Below are 19,751 nucleotides of genomic sequence, written 5' to 3'. Positions count from 1 at the left end.
AGAGTGCCGCCCAGAGCTGGGACTATCATCAGAGCACTGTCTTCAGGGAGGCTTTTGTCCGGGAATCAGACGGGCAGGTGCTGGGTTGTGTCTCTACATCACAAGGAAGCCACTCCTATCTCCCTTGGGAATTCAGCCCTCCTATCCCGGTGTCTGCCCCCTCCTTCAGACTATTTGGATCTGCCCTTCCAAGTCCCACTGGTCCTGCCCTGCTGAGCTGAGCACCATCAGGTGGAGGGCTGGGGGAGGAAGGGCTGCTTGGAGCTGGGACCTTTGGCGTGTGTCTCTCTCAGAGGCTATTTTCAGGGACTGGGACAAAGTGCGTGGCTCCCTCCTGCAGGCTCAGCTGGCACCACCCCCAATAGGAGACTTCGTTTTTTTTGTTCATCCTTACCTGCGGGTTTTTTTCCCATTGATTTTTAGGGAGGGAAGGGGGGAGGGAGAGAGAGAGAGAGAGAGAGAGAGAGAGAGAGAGAGATGTGAGAGAGACCAGGGTTCAAATCTGCAACTCAGGTATGTGCCCTTGACTGGGAATCAAACCCATTTTCAGTGCATGTGCTGACGCTTTAACCACTGAGCACACTGGCCAGGGCAACAAAAGACTCTTTTGATCTGTCCCCGCAGTCCCAGTAGCTTTGCCCTACAGAGCTTGCTCCTGCAGAGGGGTCAGCTGGCTGCCCCCAACCTGAACCTGCAGTGCTCTCCTGGGGGAGCTAGAGTTGGAGACTCTGGTAGAGGCTGAGTGTTTTGGTTCCAGAGTAGGATCCACTTCCCTTTCATTGAGTGCCTGACCATGTGCCCCCCAAGTAAGGAGCCCACTAGTCCCATCCTCCTAACCCTGGTTGCCCCCACCTACCGAGCTCATGATCTGTGGAAGGATCTGTAGGTCACGGCCAACCTGAGCCCACTCTACAGTCTTTCTTCAGAAGACTTTGGAGAAAGACCAGGCAACCTCTGAGGCAGAGTAGCTGACAGGGGGAGGCGGACCTCAGAAAGCCTCAGACCTTTCAAAGATCTGTCCCCAGCCCTAAACTGGAGGAAGCCGACCCTTGTACACATATTGACCCCTCCCACGCACACCCAGGCCCAGAAGACACAGCCACAAAAAGAACAAAATAGAAACAGAGGCATGGATACATGGAACAGGCTGACAGCTGTCAGAGGGGTGGGGTTTGGGGGGCAGCTGGCTAAAAGAAGGTGAAGGGATTAAGCAAACACACACACACACACACACACACACACACACACACACACATCACACATAGACACAAACAACAGTGTGGTTTTAGAAAGAGGGAAAGGGGGGTGGGAAGGTGGAAGTGGACAAAGTGGGAGGAAATGGGAATAGAAAGAGATTTTGCTGGGTTGATGGGAACACAATGCAGTGTGCTGATGATGTTTTATTGAGTTGTACCTTTGAAACCTGTATGGCTTTGTGAACCATTGGCCCCCAATAAATTCAAGAGAGAGAGAGAGAGAGAAGTCTATGGCCATACCACCCTGAACGCGTCCGATCTCGGAAGCTAAGCAGGGTCGGGCCTGGTTAGTACTTGGATGGGAGAGAGAGAGAGAAACAAGAAAATAATTCACATCTTTATACAGAGCAAGAGTCCCCTGGGAGTCTTATTTATACTTGGGTACTTGGGAATGATTGGTGATTCGTTTTTACTAAGCCTCCACCTACACTTTAAAAAGCAACAGGCTGAGCCCAGGGAAAAGAAAATCAGAGTGAACCTGAGTCCAGGCCACCTTTCTCTGTCATGAACTCCTGCAACAGTTGCTCCACCAGTCTTCCCCTGTGTGTTCTGACCATTATCTTAAAATGTGAATCTGTTCATATTCATGCTTTTGCCTATCTTTTACATTTAGAATAAAATGCAAATCCTTTAATTTGGCCTAAAAGGCATTGTTTAATCCAGCCTCTGCATCGCTCTCCAACTTCATCTTGCTAGTCTTCTTGCTCACTACACTCCAAACATACTAGTCTTTCAGTTCCTTAATCTGGTCAAGCTTTTAACCATTCAGGGCCTTTGCACTTTTGTGTTTCTCACAGCTACCAAACCTCACTTCTGCACCTCTTCCCACTGCTACTTTTTTCCACTTCCTTAAGTTTCAGCTTAAAAAAATATTTGCTGACCACATTTTCTAAAGTAAGTTCCCCTCAACTTTTATGCTCTATCAGCACCTGCTTACTTGTTTCATTGCTTTTTATCAAGTTGGTAATCATTTTCTTTTCTTAGTTTTTGTCTGCCTGCCAATTAGAATGTAAACTCCATGAGGGCAGGAATATTACATATCTTGTGACAATGTTATGCCCCTAACACCCAGAACAGTGCTGAGTACCTGGCAGATAATGAATAAATACTTGATGAATGAAAAAGAGTCCTGGAAATTGATCCCTTGATCAACAAGGAGAAAAATGTGATGAAATAGGTACCAGTTCCTCTTTTATACTTTTGAGAAGTGCAGCTGCTCTTATGGCAGAAGATACTAAAATTAGTGTAGAAGATCTGAATGATAGGGATCTAAAACCTGGATAGCTAATGCTGAAGATAAAACACCATAGGACATCTAGAAAAAATATTTCATGAAGTTCCAAAAATATATATTTCCTAGTTTCTTTTTTTAAAAAATATATTTTATTGATTTTTTACAGAGAGGAAGGGAGAAAGAGAGGAATAAAGAGTTAGAACATCGATGAGAGAGAAACATCATTCAGCTGCCTCCTGCACACCTCCTACTGGGGATGTGCCCGCAACCAAAGTACATGCCCTTGACCAGGATCGAACCTGGGACCCTTCAGTCCACAGGCCGACGCTCTATCCACTGAGCCAAACTGATCAGGGCATTTCCTAGTTTCTGATAGATCATTTACCCAACTCACTTCCACGAACTGTTCATCTGCTCTCCTTCCCCATCTCAGCAGTTACTGGTTCCACCCTGGGCCCAAACCAGCTGTTTAACAAACCACCCCAAAACTTAGTGACTTAAAAAAACACCTACCCTAGCTGGCGTGGCTCAGTGATTGAGCGTCGACCTATGAACCAGGAAGTCACGGTTCGATTCCCAGTCAGGAATTGTGCCTGGGTTGCAAGCTCGATCCCCAGTGTGGGGCATGCAGGAGGCAGCCCACCAATGATTCTCTCTCATCACTGATGTTTCTATCTCTCTCTCCCTCTCCCTTCCCCTCTGAAATCAATAAAAATATATATTAAAAAACAAACAAACACCTAGAGGCTTAAAACAGAAGCCTCTTTTGGTTTCGTAAGCTGAATGGGCTTAAGTGGGTAAAAATTGCTTGGCTCTATGATGCAGTTGTAGTTAGTGGCTGAGGAGGGGTCACCTGTAGGTTGTCTGTAGACTGGACAAGACATCTAAGATGGCACACTCACACAGCAGACAGCTGATGCTGGCTGTTGGCTGGGAGCTTAGCTGGGTCTGCCAACCAGAGCAGCTATGTATGTGTGACCTCTCCATTTGGCTTCACTTCTCAAAGTGTGGTGGTTGTGTTCCAGGAGTACAAGTTCCAAGAAGTAAGAAATGGAAGCTTCTGGTCTCTTAGTGCCCAGAAACTAGCACAGGGTCCTTTCTACCATTTTCTGTTTGTCAAAGCAGTTACAGAAATCACCCAAATTCAAAAGGAGGAGCCATAGATCCCACCTATCAATGGAACAAGAGTCAATGAATCTGTAGCCATCTTTAATCTGCCATAATACCCCATTACGTTCTGGCCATTCTACCTCATAAAAATCCTTCCAAGCCTTCTTTTCAAACTCACTGCCACTAACTTAGTACAGATCACCATCAAATTCTCTCCTAGATAATTGCAAACGCTTCCTAATTGGACACCTGACCTTCAATTTGGTAGTCTCAAACCTGTTCTCCATATTATGACCCAAATGATCTTCATAAAAATCAAAAGTGACTGCCCTGGCCAGTGTGCCTCAGTTGAGTATGGTTCCATACACCGAAGGGTTGCTGATTCGATTCCCAGTTAGGGCACATGCCCAGGTTTCGGGCTTGATCCCTGGTAGGGGGCGTGTAGGAGGCAGCCGATGGATAGTTCTCTTCATCAATGTTTCTCTCCCTCTCTCTTCCTCTCTCTCTAAAAAAAGGGGGGGGGGACAAGAAAATTAAAGGTGACTGAATTGACCATGTATTTAAAATCTTTCATGGGTCTCCAGCTTTCCAACTTGAGCCCAGCATAATGGCTCCCTCATAGAAAGATGGTGAGAAGGGCCGTTCTGCCACCAACGAGGTAGTGACCAGAGAATACACCATCAACATTCACATGCCCATCCATGGAGTAGATTTCAAGAAGTGTGATCTTCAGGCACTTAAAGGGATCCAAAAATTTGCCATAAAGGATATGGAAACTTCAGATGTGCACATTCACCAGGCTCAACAAAGCTGTCTGGGCAAAAGCAATAAGGAATGTTCCATGCCGTATCCCGGTGTGGTTGTCTAGAAAACGTAATAAGGATGAAGATTCACCAAACAAGCTCTACACATTGATTACCTATGTACCTGTCACCACTTTCAAAAATCTACAGACATCCCTGGCTGGTGTTAATCAGTGGGTAGAGCACCAGCCCAAGCACTGAAGGGTCTCAAGTTTGATTCCCAGTCAAGGGCACATACCCAGATTGCAGGTTCCATCCCTGGCCCCGTCAGGTGCATGAAGGAGGCAACCAATAGATGTGTCTTTCTCACATTGATGTTTCACTTTCTCTCTCCCTCCTTCCCTCTCACTCTAAAAATTAATGGAGCCTGGCCGACTGTGTAGCTCAGTGATTGAGGGTCAATCTATGACCCAGAGGTCACAGTTCAATTCCTAGTTAGGGCATATGCCTAGGTTGCAGACTCGATCCCTGGTGTGGGGCGTGCAAGAGGCAGCCAATCAATGATTCTCTCTCATCATTGATGTTCCTATCTCTCTCTCCCCCCTTTCTCTCTGAAATCAATAAAAATGTATTTAAAAATAAAATAAAATAAAATAATCAATAAAAATATCCTTGAGTAAGGATTAACAAAAAATAAAATAAATAAAAATAATAAATACTAAAAAAAAAACCCTACAAGCAGTTAATGTGGATGAGAAATAATTGCTGGTTGTTGACTAAAGTTATAAAACTGAGTTTCCAGTTTATGTCATTTGCCTATATTTTAGTCAAATAAGCATAGTTTGCTTATAGAACTATAAATGCATTAACAAATTCAGAATATAAAAACTATCATAGTGGATTTGAATAATGATACCCACTGGCAATATGTCTTTAGGTTTGGTTTATGATGTTTATTTGTTATTGACCTGTAGATATTTTTAATTTTTATGTAATTAAATATTTCAATGCTGTCTTTTTAAACAACTGCCTTTGAAGAAATAAAATAAAATATTTTTATTGCTGTTAGAATAAAATCCAAACATCTGATCATTTCCTAAGATGAGTTTGAATGATCTGGCCCTCAATTACCTGGTCAACCACATCTCTCACCATAACCCTCCTCCACCCCTCACCATATTTTCTGATTCATTACTGTATTAGTCATGTCCAGTCAGACAAACAGAAACACTCTAAGTATTTTAAAGGGGCAATATAGGGAATTGGTTTCAAAACATGAAAGGGCCAGAGGTGCAAAAAAGATAAGGTTAGCCCTCACTGGTTTGGCTCAGTGGATAGAGCATCGGCCTGCAGACTGAAGGGTCCCAGGTTCGATTCCAGCCAAGGGCACATGCCTAAGTTGCGGGCACATCCCCAGTAGGGGGTGTGCAGGAGGCAGCTCATCGATGTTTCTCTGTCATAGATGTTTCTAACTCTATCCTTCTCCCTTCCACTCTGTAAAAAAATCAATAAAAATATATTAAAAAAAGATAAGGTTACCCAGGAGTTAGGAACTGCCTGGAACTCTAGGCTGGAGCAGGAGCGGGGACGGTGTTACCAATGCTCATGACTGCTGTGCTGCTCAGCCTACCCACAGCCATTACTGCCACGGCTGGAGCCAGTGACATGGCTGAGGCCACCACTGCTGCTGGGCCCAGCAGTCCCCACTCACTGTGGATGCTACTGCTGCCACAACTGGGGATGCTACCGACAGCAGGGCGGCATGGCTTCTCTCCCTCCAGCCATCCACCAAGGCTTTCCGTTGGCAGAACCTCTCCAGAAACCTTTTGGCAGAAGTATCTGGGCAGTGTGGTTTGCTGACTCAGCCCCCTGAGATACAGCAGGAACGGAGCCGAGAGCCAACAGACGGACGATTAGCAATGCTGCTCTGAACATTTCACCAGGCTCTTTCCCTTCCACATATACTTTACCCTGTCTGCAGTGTTCTTACCTATCCTTCTACCTGACCTTGCTTTCTTCTGCATGTCAGAATTCTCAGTGCAGATGTCACTTCTTCCAGGTATCTTTCTTTAATTCCCAATCCAGGTTATGTTCTGTTCGGGGTTACCACAGTACTCTCTATCACCCTTCTCTTAACATATATAACTTGGGTTGTAATTGGATGTTTGCTGCTCTGTAGTCTTACCAAGTTGTATTCCTCTGAAGGGTAGAACTCTACTTTTTCACCCTTTTTTCCTTACCATCTAGAACATAGGAGACACTAAATAAGTATTTAATGCCAAGTTCATAAGCTGAAAGGTAGTTATGATGGCTCTAAACAGTCTATGAACCCTCAGATCTGTATGCAAAAGACAGTACACATATACATTTTTGAGAGAGGATCCACCATCAGATTCCCAAAGGGGTCAAGGACTCCTAAATAATTAAGAAGCCATTTGTGTTTGGATAAAGGAATGAATTCACAATAATGAATTCACAATATTCCTAAGACTTAGATAAAGAAAAATGTAACTTCCAGAACGAAACTGAGTATCAAAGACCATTTCAGGAGCTAATCCTAGATCACAATTGAATTCCTGTATATAGAGAAACGAAATAAGTACCAAGACTGATGAGGTACATGAAAATACAAAACAATATGCAAAGTAGAGCTGTGGAGCTGTGTAAATAATGACTAGGAGTTGGTGAGTGGGGTGGGGCTCCGTGGAGTGGCAGAGCAGGTGAGCCAGGTGTCCTGATTCCCAGAAGACTCATAAGCAAAATGCCAGCATGTTCTACATCCCCTTACCTTTCAAAAAACTTTAACTCATTCTAGCACCTAATTGTAGAGAAGTTGTGGGGAAGCAACAAGGCTTTCAAGGAAAAGTAATGAAAATGGATTATTTCATTTTATTTATTTGTTCAATCCTAGAAGACTGACCAGTCTCTAAGCTGCATGAGCCTTAATATCTCTCAAGTCACTGTAAAGTAATTTACTTGAATGTTTCTTGTATTAATTTAACTTACTTTGGTTTTAAGTAACAAAAACCCATGCCAGGCTATCTTAAGTATAAAAGGAGAATATATTAGAAGGATAAAGGGGCAAAAATGTAGTCAGGTCTCCGGGAGGAACTGGAATCAGGAATTTCTATATCTAAGCTCAGCTCCTCTTGGTACCACTTCTTCATTATTTCTCTCTGTACAGGCTAAGTCTGTCTATTTCCCGTGGATATGGAGTATAGACAGCTGGCAGCCCCAGTCAACTGAGTTATACATTGTCTTTTCAGGTGCTCACACTGTGGCAAGGTTTCTCAGCCTCACACTCTTTGTGGTGAGGGCAGGCCTGTGCATTGTAGGATGTTTAGCAACATCCCTGGCCTCACCTGTGAGATGCCAGAACACCCAACCTCTCTCCTGCCCCAGTGTGACAATCAAAATGTCTCTAGATGTTGCCAGTGTCCCTGGGGGCAAAGATCACCGCCAGTGAGAGCCACTGGTCTAGACTATCTAGGTTTTCATAATTCAACATCAAATTTCCAGAAGAGAGAATCTGGTTGGCCTACCTCGGGCGCTCTGTCCAACTTGATCCGATTAACTTGATCCAACAGCTAGGACAAAGAGTCAAGTGGCAGAAATCCAGGAATCCACACCTGTGGGAGGGGTGGTTAGTTCCCAGGAAAGGGGGATGGACAGCTACTCCAGTAGGTGTACATTACAGTTCCTTAACTCTAGAAGAAAGGTCTTCTAGCCTGACTCTATCTCCTATATTTTTAGGTGGTTTAGGGGAACATTTTTTCATAGTTGTATTTATTATATAAATATATACCTTTAAAATTTTATATCCAATCTTCCACTATCAGGCTTTTGAAATAAAAATAGATGATTTTTTTCCATTTATTTCTTCAACAATTATTTATTGTGTCTCCTCTGTGCCAGGCACTGGGCTAGGGCTTAGTGAGCTAAGTAGACTGGGTCCTATCTACACAGAAATTACATTTTAATTCCAGATTTATTTGTTTAATGATTGTGGTGGTATAGTCCTACTTTGGATTGGGCTTATTTTTTTTTTTTTTCATTTTCAAAGCCATTTTATCTTTGAAATCTAATTACTGCTTTTAATTTTAAAGTCAATTCTCCTCTCTATACCACTGTAGGGTTATCTGCCTGTCAGAACTGAATATTAATCTTGGCATTCTTACCAGTAGTTTGGGAACAGATGCCTGTGTTTACTGAAGGAGTTACAATTTTGACCACTGAATCTCAGTTGCACACAGCCCTGGAAAAAAATTCCAAGGTTAGTCTTGATTCCTACTGGAAATATATATACATATATATCAAAGTATTAGGGAGAACATCTTGACTTTCCTCAAATAACAGAAAAATAACTTAATGGATTAGCCAGCAAATAAGTATTTACTAAGCAGTGAAGGATATAAAAATGATTTTGTTAGATTAAAAGTAAGTTGGGTTGCCTTAGCCAGTTTGGCTCAATGTATAGAGCGTCCGCCTGGGGACCAAAGGGTCCCGGGTTCGATTTCAGTCAAGGGCACGTTCCTTGGTTGCAGGCTTTTCCCCAGCCAGGGCCCTGATTGGGGCACGTGCAGGAGGCAGCCAATCGATGTGTTTCTCTCACATTGATGTTTCTCTCGGTCCTTCCCTTCTCTCTTCCACTCTCCCTAAAAAGATCAGTAGAAAAATATCCTCGGTTGAGGATTAACAACAAAAACAAACAAATAAAAAAGCTGGGTTTATAGCTACTAATGTTGCTTCATTTCCCAACACAGCATGCTGCTCCTCTAGTCCTGTGTAATCTTCCAGGTATCCCCAGTGTATTGGGAGACATGAAGACTGAAGGCTCATGGTGTTTTTCAAGGAGAGAGTTCCATGGTCATATAAGTTTGAGAAATGCTGCCTGTCATATCCTCCTTTGAGAGAGTCATATTCTAGATGTCAAGGGCTCTGAGAAGGTTTCACTGCCACAGCCGTTTTGGAGAGAAATCTGGTAATATTTCACCAATTTAACATGTGCGAATCTTATGTCCCAGCTCTCTATTCCTGCATACATAGGGAAAATAATTTTCTGGTGTATAAAATGTTCATCAATTTCTAATACATGGTAGCCAGGAGTTTAGGAAGTAACCTTCATGCAGCCGTCAGAAGGATTAAACTACAATGTAGCCAAGCGGAGGCAACTGAAAACAATGTTGAGAAAGCGAGAAACAGAATGAGATTTCTAGTACAATACCATTACTGTAAAATTTAAAGACACATGCATATCTTATATCGTGTTCAAAATATACTTACAAAGTGGAAGCTGAACTGTAAGGGCATTCATTAGAGTGGGTGCGAGTGCGTGTGTGTGTGGTGGGGGTGGGCTTTGAGGAGGGAGTAGGAAAACAATAATAAAATGAAAGACTGAATTTGAGATGACATTTCACAGATTGAACACATGCCTTTAACTTTATTCCCTCCCCAAAGTCTGCTAAAATGGCATTAAAGGATTAAAATTTAAGAATATAAACTCAAGCATTCAAAGAGAATGAAAAAGATCAGCTGTTAAAAGAAGGTAATGAAATTTTGAAAGAAAGCAGATGGTCAAATCTAACTGGCCAAACAGGCCAGAGAAAGTGGAAACCTCAGGGCCTGCATGGAGGCAAGACATTAAGAAGCAAACTCATTCAAGCTCGGGGACCCAGAAAGACCAGGAGTTGCAGAGAAAAGGTACCCAGAAGGTCAGGCCATGAGCGGGGGTGGAAACATAACTGGTTGTGTACAAGGAGCATTGGGTGCGTGGCTCCCCTCCACCACCAAGGCAGGCAGTTGGCTGTGGACAGGTTGAGGCAGAAAGATCCTGATCTGGCACACTGGGCACAGAGAGAACAATCATGCCACATCCACCCAAATGGGATTCTGGTGCCAGATGTTGATAACGAGGAGGCAGGGAAGCACATAGCAAATACCTGTACCTCCTGCTCAATTCTGCTGTGAATCTGAAACTGCTCATTGATTAGCTGCCTCCTGCATGCCCTCTACTGGGAATTGAGCCCGAAACCCAGACATGTGCCCTTGACAGGAATCAAACCTAAGACCCTTCAGTCTGCAGGCTGATGCTCTATCCACTGAGCCAAACCGGCTAGAGCCAGAAGTTTCTTTTTTATTGATTGATTGATTTTAGAGAGAGAGGAAAGGAGAGAAACATCTATTTGTTGTTTCACTTATTTATACACTCATTGGTGGATTCTTGTATGTGTCCTGACCAGGGTTTGAACCTGCAACCTTGGCATATCCGGACGATGCTCTAATCAACTGAGCTACATGGCCAGAGCTAAACCAGAATTTTTAATTTTTTTTTTTTTTTTGGTTAATCCTCACCCGAGGATATTTTTCCATTGATTTTTTTAGAGAGCAGAAGAGAGAGGGAGAGACAGAGAGAAACATCAATGTGAGAAAAACACATCGATTAGTTGCTTCCTGCACAAGCCCTGACCAGGGCCCAGACTGGGGAGGAGCCTGCAACCAAGGTACGTGCCCTTGACCGTGGACTCCAACCTGGGGCCCTTTCGTCCACAGGCTGTTCTATCCACTGTGCCAAACCAGGGAGTGCCCAAAGCATTTTTTAAAACTTCTGGCTTTGCCCTAGCTGATTTGGTTCAGTGGACAGAGCATCAGCCTGCGGACCAAAGGGTCCCAGGTTGGAGTCCGGTCAAGGGCACGTACCTTGGTTGCAGGCTCCTCCCAGGCCTGGGCAGCTAATCCATGTGACATATCCATGTTTCTCTCTGTCTCTCCTTCTCTCTTCCACTCTCCCTAAAAATCAACAGGAAAATATCCTCGGGTGAGGATTAACAATAAATAAATAAATAAATAAATAAATAAATAAATGTATTAAAAAACGCTTTGGGACAGAATTCATTTTAACAAAATAAAATATAGCATTTTCACTTTTAACAAGTCACAAGTTTAGAATTTGGGTCAGTGAGCTGCGAGGTTTACCCTGGATTGTGGAAGCACATCCTCTGCTCCCCACACCTTCTCTTCTCTTCCCTATTTTTCTTGCTTTTGTCTCCCGTGGCACCTTTGACACTTTTCCAAATTACTGACATGAGAAGGTAGAATCTGCCTACGTGTGCTGTTTGGAAACGTGGCATAATTAGGTGTTTCCATCCTCTGGAATGTACCATGAACTTCCTCCCCCTGCCTCTCTCTCTGCCCCTTTAGTGCTGTGAAATGGTGGTTTTGTCAGGGCTCTCCAGGGGGCCTGCCACCCAAGTGCCAAAAAAACCCCCCTGGTGTGGAGTTAAAGTGACCTGGGATGTGGACTTGGGGGGCATGCCTTGCCGTGTAGTGCTGCTTCATTCAGCTCATCCAAGCGCCTCCCAGGAAAACTGCTCTGAAGATGGGCATCTTGCTCAAACAGCTTTCTCTGCATATTGAAGTCACTTGGCACATGTCCCTTTGTGGGAAGTGTCTGGGTGTACTGTGGTGCACAAGACCCCTCCCCGTCCTTTACGTGACGCGGGAAGCTAACCTTGACCCACTCTGTGGCTTACCCTAGTTTGAAGGAGAGAAGTTGTCTGCCGTAGACTCATTTCTACAATGTTAGAAAACTTACATTGCAGATTTCACCCACCAAAAGCCAATGTTTTCTATATTTTTTAAATTAATTTTGTATTTAAAAATGACACACACTTTTTAAAAATAGATAATAAGAGTATACAATGGAAAGCAGCATGTGTTCCTTCTCCCCAGATGTCCATTCCCCACTGTTAAGTTTCTTATGTCTCCTTCCAGAAACATTCTATTCACACACAAGCATACATCCACCTGTTTATAGATGCACGGTAACACCAAGGGCAGCATAGGTAACATTATTCTGCTCCTTCCTTTTTTCACTTAACAACACACTTTACAGATTGTTTTGTTTCTGCACATATAGCTCTAACTCATTCTAATAGTTGTATAGCATTCTACTATTCAGCTATACATTTTTAGGTTATACTATACTGTATATTAAAGCACTGAAGGTAGAAAGATTGGAGACATCTAGATAAAACAGTAACCTGCAGCCCGGGCTGAGTAGTTCCGTTCGTTAGAGCATCATCCCGAAACACCAAGGTTTCAGGCTTGATCCCTGGTCAGGGCACAGATAAGAATCAACCAGGGTGTGGGCGCAACTGTGTGGAGGGTGTGTCTTGACTCAGCACTTGGACTCAGCTATTTAATTTCCAACATGGAAGAAACTTACACTGATTCCCTGGACCCTGAAAAGCTATTACAATGTCCCTATGAGAAAACCACCAGATCAGAGTCTGCAGGTTCCTTATCATCTTATCAAGTGCAGAAAGAATCATCTTGATGTCGCAAACAAATTGGCTACTTGTCTCTTCTCCATCAGGTTCCTTGGACCGAAATCAGTCATTATATCTCAAGTTGTGATGGCGAAAAGTTGTATAGAGCAAGACATCGTCAACCAAACCAGGAGCCTTGGACAAGAGATTCTGGTCGAAAGCACATGGCAGTGCCTTCCTTGTGATGAAGATGGGGATAAAGGCTTGTGGGAATAGACCAGCATCCCATTTGTCTGGGGCACAGCCAACTACTGTGTCAATAACAGCCCTGTAAGCAATATAGTTATGGGCAGTGATGGCGAACCTTTTGAGCTCGGCGTGTCAGCATTTTGAAAAACCCTAACTTAACTCTGGTGCCATGTCACATTAGAAATTTTTTGATATTTGCAACCATAGTAAAACAAAGATTTATATTTTTGATATTTATTTTATATATTTAAATGCTATTTAACAAAGAAAAATCAACCAAAAAAATGAGTTCGCGTGTCACCTCTGACACGTGTGTCATAGGTTCACCATCACTGGTTATGGGACATAAGAGTAACCTGGCCTGCATGGCTCAGTGGTTGAGGATCGACCTATGAACCAGGAGGTCAAGGTTCGATTCACAGCCAGGGCATGTGCCCGGGTTGTAGGCTCAATCCCAGTAGGAGGAGTGCAGGAGGTAGCCAATCAATGATTCTCTCTCATCATTGATGTTTTTTTCTCTCTCTCCTCCCTCTCCCTTCCTCTCTGAAATCAATAAAAATATATTTTTTAAAAAAGAGAATCAACCACTGAATGCATGAATAAGTGGAATAAATGGAACAGATCGATGTTTCTTCTTTCTCTCTCTTTCCCAGAGAGGACGGGTGACGAAGTGTGGGCTTAGGAAGGCCTCTATGGGTAACACATTTTCTCTGCTGGTGTTTTGTCTGAGTGACTGAGGTAAGTGCAGCTGTATGCAGGGTCCCCAAGTTCTTGTTTCTTTTGAATGTCCAAGGAAGCTAGTGCTTCTCTCCACGAAGGTGGGTCTTCATTTCAGGGTCAGACCCAGAATCTGGGCTGCGTTTGCTTGAACCATTCTTCGTGGGTGTGTTGCTGTGATTTAGAGGCCGGGATAAAGTGCTATTATCAAAGGACTGTGTGTTCCCTGCCTGATCATGGAGGGCCTGCACAGCATCCCCGAAGGCCACAAGTTACTGGGAGGAACAAAGCTGCTGTTGTGTGGATGAAGCAGTTAGAAAACACGTTTTTCTCTGGGGTGAAATGCCAGTCCTGCAAAGATTTCTTTCCATTTCACAAGCACCCTGTTTCATGTCTGAGGGGTAGTGGGCCCTCATGTTCACTCAGGTCTAAACTGCATGCGGCAGAAAGTGGGGCGACGGGGAGGCAAGGGGTCACTCGTTGCCCTGAGCCCAAAGTATAGGCTGACCAAGTGTTCAGGCCAAATCAGAAGCTTTTTCCTGTGGGTCCTGGCCAGGTAGCATATGAGTTAGAGCATCGTCCCACTACACCAGGGTTGCATGTTCCATCCCCAATGGAACAACAATTCTCTGTCTCTCTGTCTCTCTGTCTCTCTCCCTCCCCCCCTTCTCTCTCTCTCCCTCTCTCTAAAACATCAATTTAAATTTTTTTTTAAAAGAAAAGCTTTCCTGGCAATCCCTTGATGACTGAGGAGAGAATCACAGAACCAAATGACATGCTCTCCCCAGAAAGTCTCACTGCTGCACTTGGTCTGGAGGTGGTACAGCAGGGCCAGGTCTGCCATTATCCACCCCTCCCCCCATTTCTTTCACTTCCTCATTGTCAAGCCCTCATTCAGATGCCCAGCTAAACCTTTCTGTTAATAAACACCTGATCACTCCTGGCTTCTCTTCTTCACTAATACCAATCCTCCCATTTTGTATTCCATTGTTCCGTTCTTGCAAGGTCTTCTGACACAAAATAAAACGACTATTTTCAGGTTCTATTTGGCCAGGCACTGGCTCATTTAATCCTTGTAAATACCACATAAGTAGGTATTACTAAATCTGGTATACAGTTAAGGAAACAGACTCAGAGAGATTGGGATTTGGCCAAGGTAAATGGCTGGTGAGTGGTGGGATAGGATTCAAACCCTAAATTTAATGTTCAGTAAACTGGTCCCTACTAATAAACCAGGTATTGGAGAAATTATCCCTCCCAAGTGACATAATGTCTCAATAGGGTAAAAATAACAGATTTTTGTGATAGTGATGGTATACAGTGAGTCCTCACCTAATGGCGTCAATAGGTTCTTGGAACCTATTGATAAATATAAACAAGTAAGATTCTTATTTTCTAACCTGCTGATTCCAGTTAAGGGTCAAGAGCGGCCAGAGTCCTCCAGGAAGCTCAGGGCCAAGGTGGGAACCCACCCTGGACAAATAGCCCTTCCATCAGAGGGCCACTCACACCCACCCTCACTTACTAGACAGGGGATAATGCAGGCAGGACATCAATGTCAAGTGCGCTTCTCTGGGATGTGGGAGGAAACCGAGTCCCCAGAGGAAACCATGCAGACATGGGGAGAACATACAGATGACACCGTTACTTCCTTTACCATCCCCTTATCTTATACAGCAGGTCTCTGACTTAAGATTTTTTTTAAAATTAAATTTAAAAAAATTATTGATTTTTTTTAGAGAGAGTAAGAAACATTGATTTGTTGTGTCACTTTTTATGCATTCATTGGTTGATTCTTTTTCTTTTTATTTATTTTTTTTATTTTTCTTGGATAAATACCAAGGAATTGAATGGCTAGAATATAGGGGTGATAGGTGCTTAACATTTTTTTAAAATATATTTTATTGGTTTTTTACAGAGAGGAAGGGAGAGAGATAGAGAATTAGAAACATCAATGAAAGAGAAACATCGATCAGCTGCCTCCTACACACCTCCCACGGGGATGTGCCTGCAACCAAAGTACATGCCCTTGACTGGAATCGAACCCCTCGGTCCGCAGGCCGACGCTCTATCCACTGAGCCAAACCAGTTAGGGCGGTTGATTCTTTTTTTAAAAATGTGTTTTTATTGGTTTAGAGAGAGAGGAAGGGAAAGGAAGAGAGAGAAACATTAATTGGCTGCCTCTTGCACAGTCCCCATTAGGGGTCAAGCCCAAAACCTGGGCATGTGCCCTGACTGGAATCGAACTGGTGACCTCTTGGTGCACAAGGTAATGCTCAATCAACCGAGCCACACTTGCCAGGACCATTGGTTTGTTCTTGTATGTACCTTGACTGGGGACTGAACCTGCAACCTCAACATATGGTGACACAGTTCTAACTAACTGAGCTAAAGTTGTAAGTTTTTGACTTTATGATGGTGTGAAAACAATATGCCATCAGCAGAAACCAGCCAGACTAAGCTATGAAGTTCGATAGGTTGGGTGCACTAAATGCATTTGACTTGCCCTGGCCGGTATGCTTCAGTTGACATGCCATGCACCAAGAGATCACTGGTTCAATTCCAGGTCAGGGCATATACAAGAATCAACAAATGAAATGAATGCATAAATAAGTGGAACAAATCAATGTCTCTCTCTCTCTCTAAAAATCAATACAAAAATTTTGGGGTTATATTCACTTGCAATTATACCCACTGAGTGGAACCCTACATGGTAGTTAAAAAGTATAAAGTAGGTATATAAAGTACTAGCATGGAAAGATGTCCATGATATAGTTATGAGAAAAGTGAAAGTAAATTTCAAAAAGGAAGTACTTAAGTACAGTCATATTTTCTTTCTTTCTTTTTTTTTAAATATGTTTTATTGATTTTTTACAGAGAGGAAGGGAGAGAGACAGAGAGTTAGAAACATCGATGAGAGAGAAACATCGATCAGCTGCCTCCTGCACATCTCCTACTGGGGATATGCCCGCAACCCAGGCACATGCCCTTGACCGGAATCGAACCCAGGACCCTTCAGTCCGAAGGCCGACGCTCTATCCACTGAGCCAAACCGGCTTCGGCCAGTCATATTTTCTTATTGTACCCTTCCCTCAACCTGTATTTAATTGCATACATACAGAGAAAGATCTGGAAGCTGTCCACTAAGCCATTAACTCTGGTTGTTCCTGGGAAAGGGAGAATAGGGAACTTTCCCTTTTTGTGTTACTATTTCTATGTTGTTTGCAATATATATATATATATATATATATATATATATATATATATATAATATATATATCCCTATTTTAATAAACATTCAACATCTATTCTTTTTTTTTCTTAAGAATAAACTTTTAGCCCTGACTGGTTTGGCTCAGTGGCTAGAGCATCGGCCTGCAGACTGAAGGGTCCCAGGTTCGATTCCAGTCAAGGGCATGTACCTTGGTTGCTGGCACATCCCAGTGGGGTGTGTGCAGGAGGCAGCTGATCGATGCTTTTCTCTCATCGATGTTTCTAACTCTCTATCCCTCTCCCCTCCTCTCTATAAAAAAACAATAAAATATATTTTTTTTAAAAGAATAAACTTTTATTTTTTTGTTTAGAAATCTTGTTTAGAAAACAAAAAATTGTTTTCTTTTTTTAAATCTTTATTCAATTACAGATGTTCCTCTTTTCCCCCCCATATCTCCCCTCCACCCAGTTTCCCCCCCACCCCATGTCCTTGCCCCCCCACCCCCACTGTCCTCGTCCACAGGTATAAGATTTTTTCCAATCTCTTCCCGCACCCTCCAAACCCTCTTTCCCCCGAGAATTGTTAGTCCGCTCCTTTTCCATGCCCCTGATTCTATTACATTCACCAGTTTATTCTTTCATCAGATTTTTTACTCATTTGATTTTTGGATTCACTTGTTGATAATATGTATTCGTTGTCACTTTGTTGTTCATAATTTTTATCTTTACCTTTTTCTTCTTCTTCCTCGCCTTAAGGAATACCCTTCAGCATTTCATGTAATACTGGTTTGGTGGTGATGAACTCCTTTAGCTTTTTCTTATCTGTGAAGCTCTTTATCTGACCTTCAATTCTGAATGATAGCTTTGCTGGGTAAAGTAATCTTGGTTGTAGGTTCTTGCTATTCATCATTTTGAATATTTCTTGCCACTCCCTTCTGGCCTGCATAGTTTCTGTTGAGAAATCAGCTGACAGTCGTATGGGTAACTAACTGTTTTTCTCTTGCTGCTTTTAAGATTCTCTCTTTGTCTTTTGCCCTTGGCATTTTAATTATGATGTGTCTTGGTGTGGTCCTCTTTGGATTCCTCTTGTTTGGGGTTCTCTGAGCTTCCTCGACTTGTAAGTCTATTTCTTTCACCAGGTAGGGGAAGTTTTCTGTCATTATTTCTTCAAATAGGTTTTCAATATCTTGCTCTCTCTCTTCTTCTGGCACCCCCATAATTTAGATGTTGGAACGCTTGAAGTTGTCCCAGAGGCTCCTTACACTATCTTCATATTTTTGGATTCTTTTTTCTTTTTGCTCTTCTGGTTGGGTCTTTTTTGCTTCTTCATATTTCAAATCTTTGTCTGGATTCTTGGGATCCTCTAGTGTACTGTTGAATCTCTGTATATTATTCTTTATTTCAGTCAGTATATACTTAATTTCTGACTGGTCCTTTTCCAATTTTTTTGGCATTCTCATTAAGATTCTTGAAGGTCTCACTAAGTTCCTTGGAGGTTTCTAGAAGATCCTTGAGTAATCTTATAACTGTGGTTTTGAACTCTATATTCAGTAGTTTGCTTTCTTCCATTTCTTTCATTTGTGACATGTTTCTTTGTCTCCGCATTTTGGCTGCTTCCTTGTGTTGATAGAGTGGCCTTGTATGATAGGTGCCCTTTAGGGCCCAGTGGCTCAGCCTCCCCAATCACCTGAGGTGGACACTCTTGGTGCACCCCTTTGTGGGTTGTGTGCACAGCCTTATTGTAGTTGAGCCTTGATTGCTGTTAGTATCACTGGGAGGAATTGACCTCCAGCCCCATTGGCTGTGAGAACCAGCTATGTCTACAATGGAAGAGCTGCTATGCAGGAAACACCCTTATGGGGCAGGACTTGCTTCAGTAGGGCCTTGGTGCTCACTGAGTCTGCCCCTTGAGTGTGTCGCTTATGGATGTAAAGAGTTGTAATCTGGTATGGTCTCACACTGACCACTGGGTACACTGACTCTTGGATCTCCAAGGAGGTGCAAAGTCAGCAACTGCCTGGGATCACACAGCAGGAACCACTGAGAGATCTGCAGATTCTTCTTCTTTGTACCCGGTTTGGAAGTGCCCAGGCGAGGCCTAGTTGTGAAGCAAGGCAGGCTGCTGCTGCCGGGCCTTGGGCCTTCTTTTGGTAGCTTGAGGCTCCCTGACCCAGCTGCTGCCTGTTTGACAGGTTTTAGGCTGGGAAAGGACAGGGCATTCATATGCAAAAGCTGATACACACAGCTTGGGTGGGGTTGTAAATTGGGTAGGGCAGGGTTTCAGGGAATCACCAGGGCAGAGCAAACAGCAATGGCTGCCAATCACCTCTGCGCCAGAGAGGTCCTGGTGCAGGAACAATGACCACTGGGAGTACCTCTGTCTGAAAGAAAGCCGCCCTCGCATTCCGGCCCAATGCCAGACAGTCCAGTTTCTCCCAGTATGTGTCTGGGTCCCCAGAGTCTCACCTGGAACTGGAGTTCAGAACAATTGGGAGCTTGTATCTCCCTCTCGATTAAAAAAAGCAGCACACCTGGTTGCCAGCCCATTCTGCGCATGCCTCTGCATCTCCTACCAGTCTCAATGCGTTTTCTTCACTTCTAGTTGTAGAGCTTCCACTCAGTCAGCTTTCCCATGGTTCTGGATGATAGCTGTCCTGTCTTTTAGTTGTAATTTTGATGTCGTTGTGAGAGGCAGCAAGTACAGGTGTTTACTTATGCTGCCATCTTTGATTACTCTAACATCTATTCTTTAGGCTTTTCTTCCTTTTTATGTTTTCTTGCATTTAATCATGTGGTAGCAACAAAAAGTGTAAATCACCCTTTTTAGGTTTATTTTTTGGGGAAGATTTCATTAAAAAAAAATCAAATTCTTGAAACTTGTGTTGAAGTTGAGGCTTACAATTTCTTTTCTTTTTTTTTTCTTTTGTAAGAGAACACTTATTGGGTAAATTACAGAGGTAGA

The 19,751-nt window shown here is 43.2% G+C and overlaps 1 pseudogene; it reads left to right on the top strand.

Annotated features, from left to right (window-relative positions):
* Positions 1–4,207: 4,207 nt before the first annotated feature.
* Positions 4,208–12,886, top strand: LOC118664709 (annotated as a pseudogene).
* The last annotated feature ends 6,865 nt before the right edge of the window (positions 12,887–19,751 follow it).

The sequence above is a fragment of the Myotis myotis genome, unplaced genomic scaffold, assembly GCF_014108235.1.
Source record: "Myotis myotis isolate mMyoMyo1 unplaced genomic scaffold, mMyoMyo1.p scaffold_m19_p_1, whole genome shotgun sequence".
In the NCBI taxonomy this organism is placed as follows: Eukaryota; Metazoa; Chordata; class Mammalia; order Chiroptera; family Vespertilionidae; genus Myotis; species Myotis myotis.
This window is presented reverse-complemented; position numbering and strand designations above follow the sequence as displayed.